The sequence below is a fragment of the Benincasa hispida genome, chromosome 12, assembly GCF_027475165.1.
Source record: "Benincasa hispida cultivar pf3 chromosome 12, pf3_genome.v1.1, whole genome shotgun sequence".
NCBI lineage: Eukaryota > Viridiplantae > Streptophyta > Magnoliopsida > Cucurbitales > Cucurbitaceae > Benincasa > Benincasa hispida.
This window is the reverse complement of record NC_143489.1, coordinates 82,631,533-82,640,229: the sequence shown is the minus strand read 5'-3', so window position 1 is coordinate 82,640,229 and position 8,697 is coordinate 82,631,533. Positions and strand designations below refer to the sequence as shown.

Here is an 8,697-nt window from a genome sequence, read left to right as displayed (position 1 = left end):
TAGAAAATTATGGGTTACTACTCATACTCATTTTGGGAGAGTACTCAAGTAAAAGGTATAAAGGAAATTAAAAAACCAATAAGTTTGACTATAAGAAAATTTTAATTTTCGAGAAGAAACACAAAGGAGTAATATGGAAGAATTTAGAAACAGGATTTTTTTAATCACTTGGTTGACTAAAGTTTAAAAACCAACTAAAACTTTTATTAACCCATCAAATTTTGAGAATCTGAGGTGTTGGGTTGATTAGTGTTATATCTTAATTGGGTAATTGAATAGTTATTAAAACGACATAATGATATTATTTGTGTGAAAGATATATTTATCAAGTGTGAGTTTACAAGAAACTGTATGGGGGTATAAATACTTTATTAACACCCTAAGAATAGAGTCTAACTAAATTAACCAAAACCTAAAGACTCTCCAAAGGAAACTTAGTATATAGAAGATCTAGTATTCACATGACTTGGTATACATTCACACCCTCCCTCAAACTCAAGGTGGTAAGGTAGGAATCAACTTGAGATTAAGTAGTTGGAGAAAACAACCAAGAGGCAAAGCTTTGGTGAGAATGTCAACGGGTTGCTCAGCGATGGAAATAGAGTGTAACATCAGAGTTTCACTCAGGAGATGATGACGAACAAAGTAATAATCATTCTCAATATGTTTGGTGCGTTCATGAAAAACATCATTGTGAGCAATCTGAATGGCACTACGATTGTTGCAGTGAAGAATAGTGGCAAACGACTAGGGGACTCCCATATCAGCAAGAAGCCAACGAAGCCACAACTGTTTTGATGTAGCATCATCCATAGCACGATATTCAGACTCCAAACTAGAACGGGAAACAACCCTCTGTTTCTTACTGCGCCAAGAAATGAGAGAATCACCAAGGTAGAAACAATAACCGGAAGTAGAACGCCGGTCAGTAGGATCACTAGCCCAATCAGCATCAGAATAGCCTGATAAAACCAGAGAAGCCTGGGAAGAAAACTGAAGTCCATGCCCCAAAGTACCTTTCACATAAGGAAGGATACGAAGAACATCAGTAAAATGAATGGTTCGAGGGGCAGTCATGAACTGGCTAACAATGTGAACAACATATGCAATGTAAGGACGAGTGACTGTCAGATAAATAAGATTGCAGATAAGCTGATGATAGAGACTGGAATCCTCAAATGGAATTCCATCAAACGGAGTCAAGCGAACATTGGGATCGAGTGGTGTTGGAGCTGTAGTAGAGCCAGTAATACCGAAGCACACCAAAAGATTTGAGGCATACTTTACTTGAGATAACGAATAACTAGCAGAGCTCAATGATACTTCAAGGCCAAGAAAGTATTTCAATGAACCCAAGTCGTTCATCTCAAAGTGTTCGCCAAGATAACGTTGTAGATCATAGATAACTTGAGGATTATCTCAGTAATAATTATATCATCAACATACAAGAGAAAAAGAAAGATACCATGAGTTGTTTGTCGCATAAATAATGTCGTGTCATAAGAACTGGACGTATATCCAAGTTGAATGATAGTGGAACTAAAAGTTGCAAACCAAGCTCAAGGGGCTTGTTTCAAACCATAGAATGCTCGTCGGAGGAGACATACTTTCTGGGATGGACAAGAGACACCTGGGTGCGGTTGCATATATACTTCCTTAGATAAGACTCATTAAGGAATGCATTCTTGACATCCATTCGAAAAAGTGGCCACTATTTAGTTGCAATAACTGCTAAGAGACACTGAACAGATGTCATCCATGCCACAGGTGCAAAGGTTTCTTCGAAATCGATCCCATACTCTTGAGAATATACTTTTGCTACCAACCGAGCTTTATAACGCTCAACAGAACTATCAGAGTGAGTCTTGATATTGTAGACCCACTTGCAACCAATGGGTTTCTTTCTGAGGGGAGGGGGTAAGTCAACATAGTCCCATGTGTGCATTTTATCGAGAGCCTAAAGTTCTTCTTTCATAGCTTGTTGCCATAGAGGATTAGTATTTGTCTCATGAAAAAAGGTAGGTTCAACCAAGGAACTGATAGTAGAAAAACATTGAAAATCTAAAAGGTGAGTAGGAAGTGCCCTTACCCTAGTGGAGCGTCAAACAGAAAAGGTAGGGTCATGAATAAGTCCAAATGCCACAGGTGGGACAGATGGCTGATCAAGGTCAACAGAGACAACACCGACTATTCAAGCTCAGAATCATCAGAAGATGCAGAAGAAGGGAAAAGATTAAACGATCCATTAGAATCATAAGGAAGATGATTCAAGAGAGAATCATAAAAGGTTGAAAGATTAGAGAATACAGTGTGCTCCCAAAAAGTGACATGGCAGGAGATGGGCAATCTGTTAGAGAGAGGGTCCCAACAATGGAAACCTTTGTGCTCAGTTCAATAGCCAAGAAAGAAAAAGAGACGGGCATGTGGTTCTAATTTGGTATGTTCATGAGGGTGATGAAGTATAAAACATGCACAACCAATGACCTTAAGGTTAGAGTAATCAAGAGAAATACCATATAAGCATTCAAACGGAGAATCATTTTGAAGAAAAGATGAAGAAAGATGATTGATTGGGTAGATAGAGGTAAGAGCGGCTTCACCCCAAAACTTTGTAGAACAGGAGGCAGGAGTTGGGGCAGGACAGAGTCTAGGATGGGATGATGTTTCCACTTCGTTCACCCATTCTATTAAGAGGTATTAGGAAAAGAGCACTGAACAAGAGTGCCTTGCTGAGTGAGAAAAGAAAGGAGCCTAAAGTCCTTATATTCCAAGGCGTTATCTGTACGCAAAACTTTGATTGGGCGAGAAAACTTAATGTGAACCATGTTAGCAAAATCAATATATATTTGAGATGGGGAAGAGTGGTGTTTAAGGAAATATATCCAGGTAAACCGAGAGTAATCATCAATGAATAAAACAAAATAGTGATACCCATTGACAGTTGAAATAGGAGCAGTCCCCAAATATCAGAGTGAATTAAGGCAAAAGTATTATCACTTATAGAACTAGACTGAGAAAAAGACAATGCGGGTTATTTTGCAAGTTTGCAATTCAAACAGTCAAAAGATACAAATTTGGAGATATTATTCAAATTATGACTAGAGATTAAATACCAAAGTTTTTTGAAAGAAGCATGACCGAGACGGAGGTGCCATTACTAGATAGTAGAGTCGGTGACTAAGGCAGAAAGAGAACAAACAAGAAGCCGAAGAGACATGAGCTTAAACAATCTTCCCACTTTGCGGCCTGTACCAATCGTCTATCCCGACCGCAGATCCGAAACCTGACACCCAGTGGAAGAAAAGGACACAGTTAAACCAAGATCACACAATTGCCCGACGGAGACAAGATTAAAGGATAGCTTTGGAACACAATAAGTATTGGAAAGCGATAATAGAAAGGTGTCAACGGAGCCAACATGGGATATGGTCATGCAATTACCACCAGCAGCAAAAAATGGGAGGAAGAGATTTGGCAAGAGTAGGTGCAGACATAAGAGAAAAATTAGACGTCATATGGTTGCAACAAGCGAAATCAAAAAGCCATCTATTAATTGGGGAGACTGCAAGCGTGGAGGAATTGGATGAAATCACCTATTTAAGAAAGTCTTGTAAGTCACTCATTTGAAAAGTAGATGAGGAATGTTCAAAGGCAGGAGAAGAGGTAGCAACAATAGCAGATGTAGAGCCAGGAGATTAGGTGTAAAAGATCGAGACTTAGAGGTATGTTCTGGTAGTCATAGTGGTCTTGTAGGATGACCTCTTTTGTGATAGTATCTACACTTGACCTTTGGTAAGTCAGCAAACTTATGCCCAGTGAGCTTATAGTTTTTACAAAAGAAGGTTCCAGAAGTACCAGGCATATGAATGTTGGCTAGTACAACCTTCGATTGCTGGGAAGAAGTGATGCCAAGACGTTTTTCTTCAAACACAATTTCCTGAATTGCTACATCTAGAGATGGTAGGGGGCTACGATGGAGCAAAGTAGCACGGTGAAGAAACTATGATACTAAAGGACCTTTGAGCGGAAGCAGATCGTTCCAAACTTCATTGTGAAAGAACTCAAACATTTACAATCATACTGAAACAGATTATGCATTAAAAACTAAATTATAACATACTTTATTTAAATCAAATAGAAAGGATCGAGTGACAATACTTTTGAAGTACTATTTCCTTTGATCAGTCACCAACGCATCCAAACAGCACGAACGCAACAATCAATTGGAAGATCCTCGATCACCAGCCAGTAAAACTCAATCCTCGATCCTCAAATAGAACTTGACACAACCACAAGATTATCTTGGTATTCTCGATGTGAGAATTCAGGAGTTGTGGGCTCTTTATGAATTTGGATAGAGGGAAGGAGGAAATAAACGATCGAGTATACAATGAACAATCGTATAGACGAAGAAGGTGTATCATATAGACTTGATATTCAATCGTTTAGTAAAGTGTACTATCGTATAGTAAACTCAACGCTCGATCGTTTAGTCTTTGTAAAACTATCGTGTAGTAAAACTTCTTTTACTCGATGGAGAAATATGCGAGACGTTTCAACTGAATGATTTGAAAAACTATTTTTTCTTTCATCTCATAGTTACCATAAAACTGTGCATAACCACCCACTAAGGTCGGTTATTTAGAAAAAGAAATATTAATTATCATATAATTAATAAATTATAAATAAATGTAATAACTAACTTATCATATTATATTTATAACCTATAGTTTTCATATTGCATCATATGCAACATATAAATCATAGTTCTTTTTCTATTTTTATGGCATTTAATATAAATCATATTTATATTAATTCCTCCAATCTAATAATGTATATACATCATATCGATTATATCATATATAATTGAATTAATTTAAATATATCATATATAATTAAATTCCCTCTTGTTAATTTGAACATTTCAAACTAACCCAAAAACTGATTTTCAACTTGAATCCATTGAGCTATCAAGGGAACCTTATAGACATATAGCTTGAATGTAGCATCCCACACCTTTTTATTTATTTATTATTATTATTTTTTATGTAAAACTTTTCCCTTTTCAGTAATTGTCCTTAGTTGAAAGTATTGTTTGGAATTCTGAATTTAAAGTATAAATGCGAGGATTTAAGTGTTGTCGTGGAATTTATTCAAAAAAATTTCAATTGAAAAAGTTATGGCAGGAATTAATTATTTTTGGAAAAAGGAAAGGAATTAAATAGTATAAAGAGGGTTAAGAAAAAGATCTAATTAAAGTTATACTATTTTCCTTCTATTATTATTATTATTATTATTATTTTATTTTTTTAATAAAAAGCCCCCCCCCCCCCTTCCCCCTCACCCACGCGAGCCCTCCGTTTTCTTCTTCCTTGTCGCACACCCAGCCGCCACACACGAGTCGACCGCTGCACCCGTGCCTCTCTTCGCTGCACGAGTCGACCACCGCATCTGCACCCTCTCTTCGCTGCACGAGTCGACCACCGCACCTGCACCCTCTCTTCACCGCACGAGCCGACCGTCGCGCCTCCCTTCGCCGCACGAGCTGGACTGCCACCGCTCCCATTTTGGACCACTGCCCTGTATTATTTTTGTCCAGGTCGGAGCCCAGCCACCGGATCTGCGCGTCTACCGCCCTGCTGCAGCCCTCCATTCGCCATCTGCCACCGCTGTCACCTTTGGGTTCGCCGGATCTGGCAGTTTTAGGTAATCCTTTTGTGAAGTTGGGTGGAAGTTTGGGCCCTATTATGTTTGGAATGAAGGTTAACTTATTCCAATTATTTTTAGCCATAGTTTTGAATCGAGAAAACTATTGCAGTGGTTCGAGATCGTTCGACAAGAGTTTTGGTAAGGATTATAGTTCTTATTGTTGGTTTGTGGGCACGCTCTGATTTATAAACTAAGTTTGACTTAACCCTTGTATCTTTAAGGTTCCAAGTTTCCGTCCTTTGGGGGAGTTAAAATCTGTTGGGAGGAGATTTTGGAGTGGTTGTTAACCAAGTTCCTTGGGTAAGCTATTGGGTATTATGGTTTTGAATCTGAGTTGTCGCAATTATTTGTGGACTGAAACTTAATGGTTGTATTCATATGGTAGGGTCGTTTCTTCAAGCCGTAGCCACTGTTTGGTTGTTTGAGTTTATCTGTGGATTTTCAATTAAGATAAGTAATCTTATCACTGGAACTGCCTACGGGCCAGGCTCTAGTTGTATGCTAGCATGATAAGTGTATGTTATGGTAATTGTTAGCATGTTGATTGATAGTATGACTTGAATCAAAGTATATTCTGGCACAAATTCTTATTTGTTTACATACATACCTAAGTGCTTGATCGTTAGTATGTGATAGTATGTGTTTTCATATGTCGATGTCTGATCTGCTGGCATTGAGGCATACTTGTATGTTATGGCTTTATGATATAAGTTATACATGGATGATATATAATATGTTGTTAAGAATTATGGGTATGTGATGCAGCCATGGTATTAAGGATTTTTATGTATGCTTTAGAACCGTACAATGTTGAATCTTAGCACGTTAAGACTGTGTGAATATCCTCATTGATTAGTTATACATGGTTCACAAGTTTTGTGTTTCCTTCAGGATTCACCAGTTTATGTTTCCTTCGGGATTCACCAGCTTTGTGTTTCCTTCAGGATTCACCAGTTTGTGTTTCCTTCGAGATTCACCAGTTTGTGTTTCCTTCGGGATTCACCAGTTTGTGTTTCCTTCGGGATTCACCAGTTTTGTGTTTCCTTCGGGATTCACCAGTTTTGTGTCTTCTTCGGGATTCACCAGTTTTGTGTCTCCTTCGGGATTCACCAGTTTTGTGGGCATACTTAACTACAATGGGATAGGACTCAGTTTCTTATATGTTACATGTATTTATGTGCCATAGGCGGGTATCTAGAGGACATGGATGCCTAGCCTGACCCCAGTGGTGGGGTTACTTACTGAGTATTTCATACTCATTCTTTCTTATGTTGATGTTTCAGGTAAGGGTAGAGATGCACTGGCGATGGCGCAGCGGAATTCATGATCGAGCCACTGGGACTAGTTTTTACGCTTCCGCATCATGAGATTTAGAGTTCTTTTCATGTTTCCCTTAATGTTTAGTTTTAATGTTTTAAACTTATTATTAAAAAAATTATTTTTTCATATGTACTTATTAACCTTTATAGGTACCCTATTATTGTTTTTAACAATTTCATTTAATAAATGTCTTTTGAACTTCTCTTGTTTTTAATTAGCATTTATTTCAAATGACTGAGCGCCGTTTTAAATTCTTTGCATGCATTTATTTTAGTAACTGCCTTACCTAGGGTCGGGTCGTTATAGTTGGTATCAGAGCCATGTTTTGGGTTCTGTAGACTGGCTTACTATGTAAGTCTAGATAGTCCCTGTGGCCAGTAACAAATTCCTCGTCATCGCCAGGTACGTTCTACTAACAAAAATTTTCATGTGTATATGAGGATAGTGATGTACTGTTTTAAACACATAATGTCTAAGAGAAACCCAGAAATAGTTAGCTAACGTATGAATTTATGACAGGACATGGCACCTAAACGTAGAACAAGGAAAACAGTTAGAAAAGAAATACCAGCAGAGAGAGAGAGGAGTAATCAAACTGCTCCGACGATGCCAATTCTGCTTACGACCCAAGTGGATGAAAAGCAAATGGAATCCCGAATTAGTGAAGCTGTTGCAACCGCTCTGATGGGGAAGCTGCAGGAACTGATCAGTAGCACGATGGCAGAACAGCCTGCCCTGACTCAGGCTCAGGAGGAACCAATGCCACCCGAGCTGTTACGACAAACCCGTCCGCAGGACAAGGACACGCAGAGCCTGTCTCTCGAGGCCAAGCATTTAAGGGATTTTCGAAAGTATGACCCTCGCCCCTTTGATGGATCGTTGGGAGACCTCACCAAGGCAGAATTGTGGTTGTCATCCATTGAGACAATTTTCCATTTTATGAAGTGCCCGGAAGAGCACAAACTGCAATGCGCAATCTTCATGCTGACTGGTAACGCGACAATATGGTGGCGTTCGGCAGAAAAGATGATCGATATTGGAGGTGACCTTGCAACCTAGGAACAGTTCAAGGAACGTTTTTATAAGAAGTACTTTTTGGCCAACACCCGATACAATAAGCAGGCAGAATTCTTGAACCTGAGGCAGGGCGTTATGTCAGTGGAGGAATACGAGCAAGAATTTGATAAGCTGTCTCAGTTTGCTCCTGAGCTAGTGGCCACCGAGGCAGCGAGGACCGAGAGATTCATCCAGGGCCTAAGGAGCAGGTTGTGAGGGATGGTGCATGCCTTGGATCTTAAGACTTATGCTGCAGCACTGCGAGCCGCTGTAAGAATTGATGCCGACTCCCAGGGGGTAGAGGAATACAGGAGGTCACTCAGGATTGGGACCTCCACAGGGCAGAAAATGAAGGCTGAGCACAGGACTCTCGAACATTAGCAGAGGGGTCAGAACACCGTACATGCTCCACGTTAGTGGGGACAACAGAGTACCCAGGCTGGGAATGGCAGGGAGGATAGACCGATATGCACCACTTGCGGTAAGCAACACTGGGGACGTTGTTTAGCTGGCTCTGGGAATTGTTTCCGATGTAGCTAGAAGGGACATATGGCAGATAGATGCCCAAGGAAGAATGTGCCTGAGCACAGAAGCCAGCCCGTAGGATCGTTC

At 39.6% G+C, this 8,697-nt stretch overlaps 1 pseudogene; it reads right to left on the bottom strand.

Moving 5' to 3' along the window:
- Positions 1-747: 747 nt before the first annotated feature.
- On the bottom strand, positions 748-1,365 carry LOC120067655 (secreted RxLR effector protein 161 pseudogene; annotated as a pseudogene).
- Between the last annotated feature and the right edge of the window lie 7,332 nt (positions 1,366-8,697).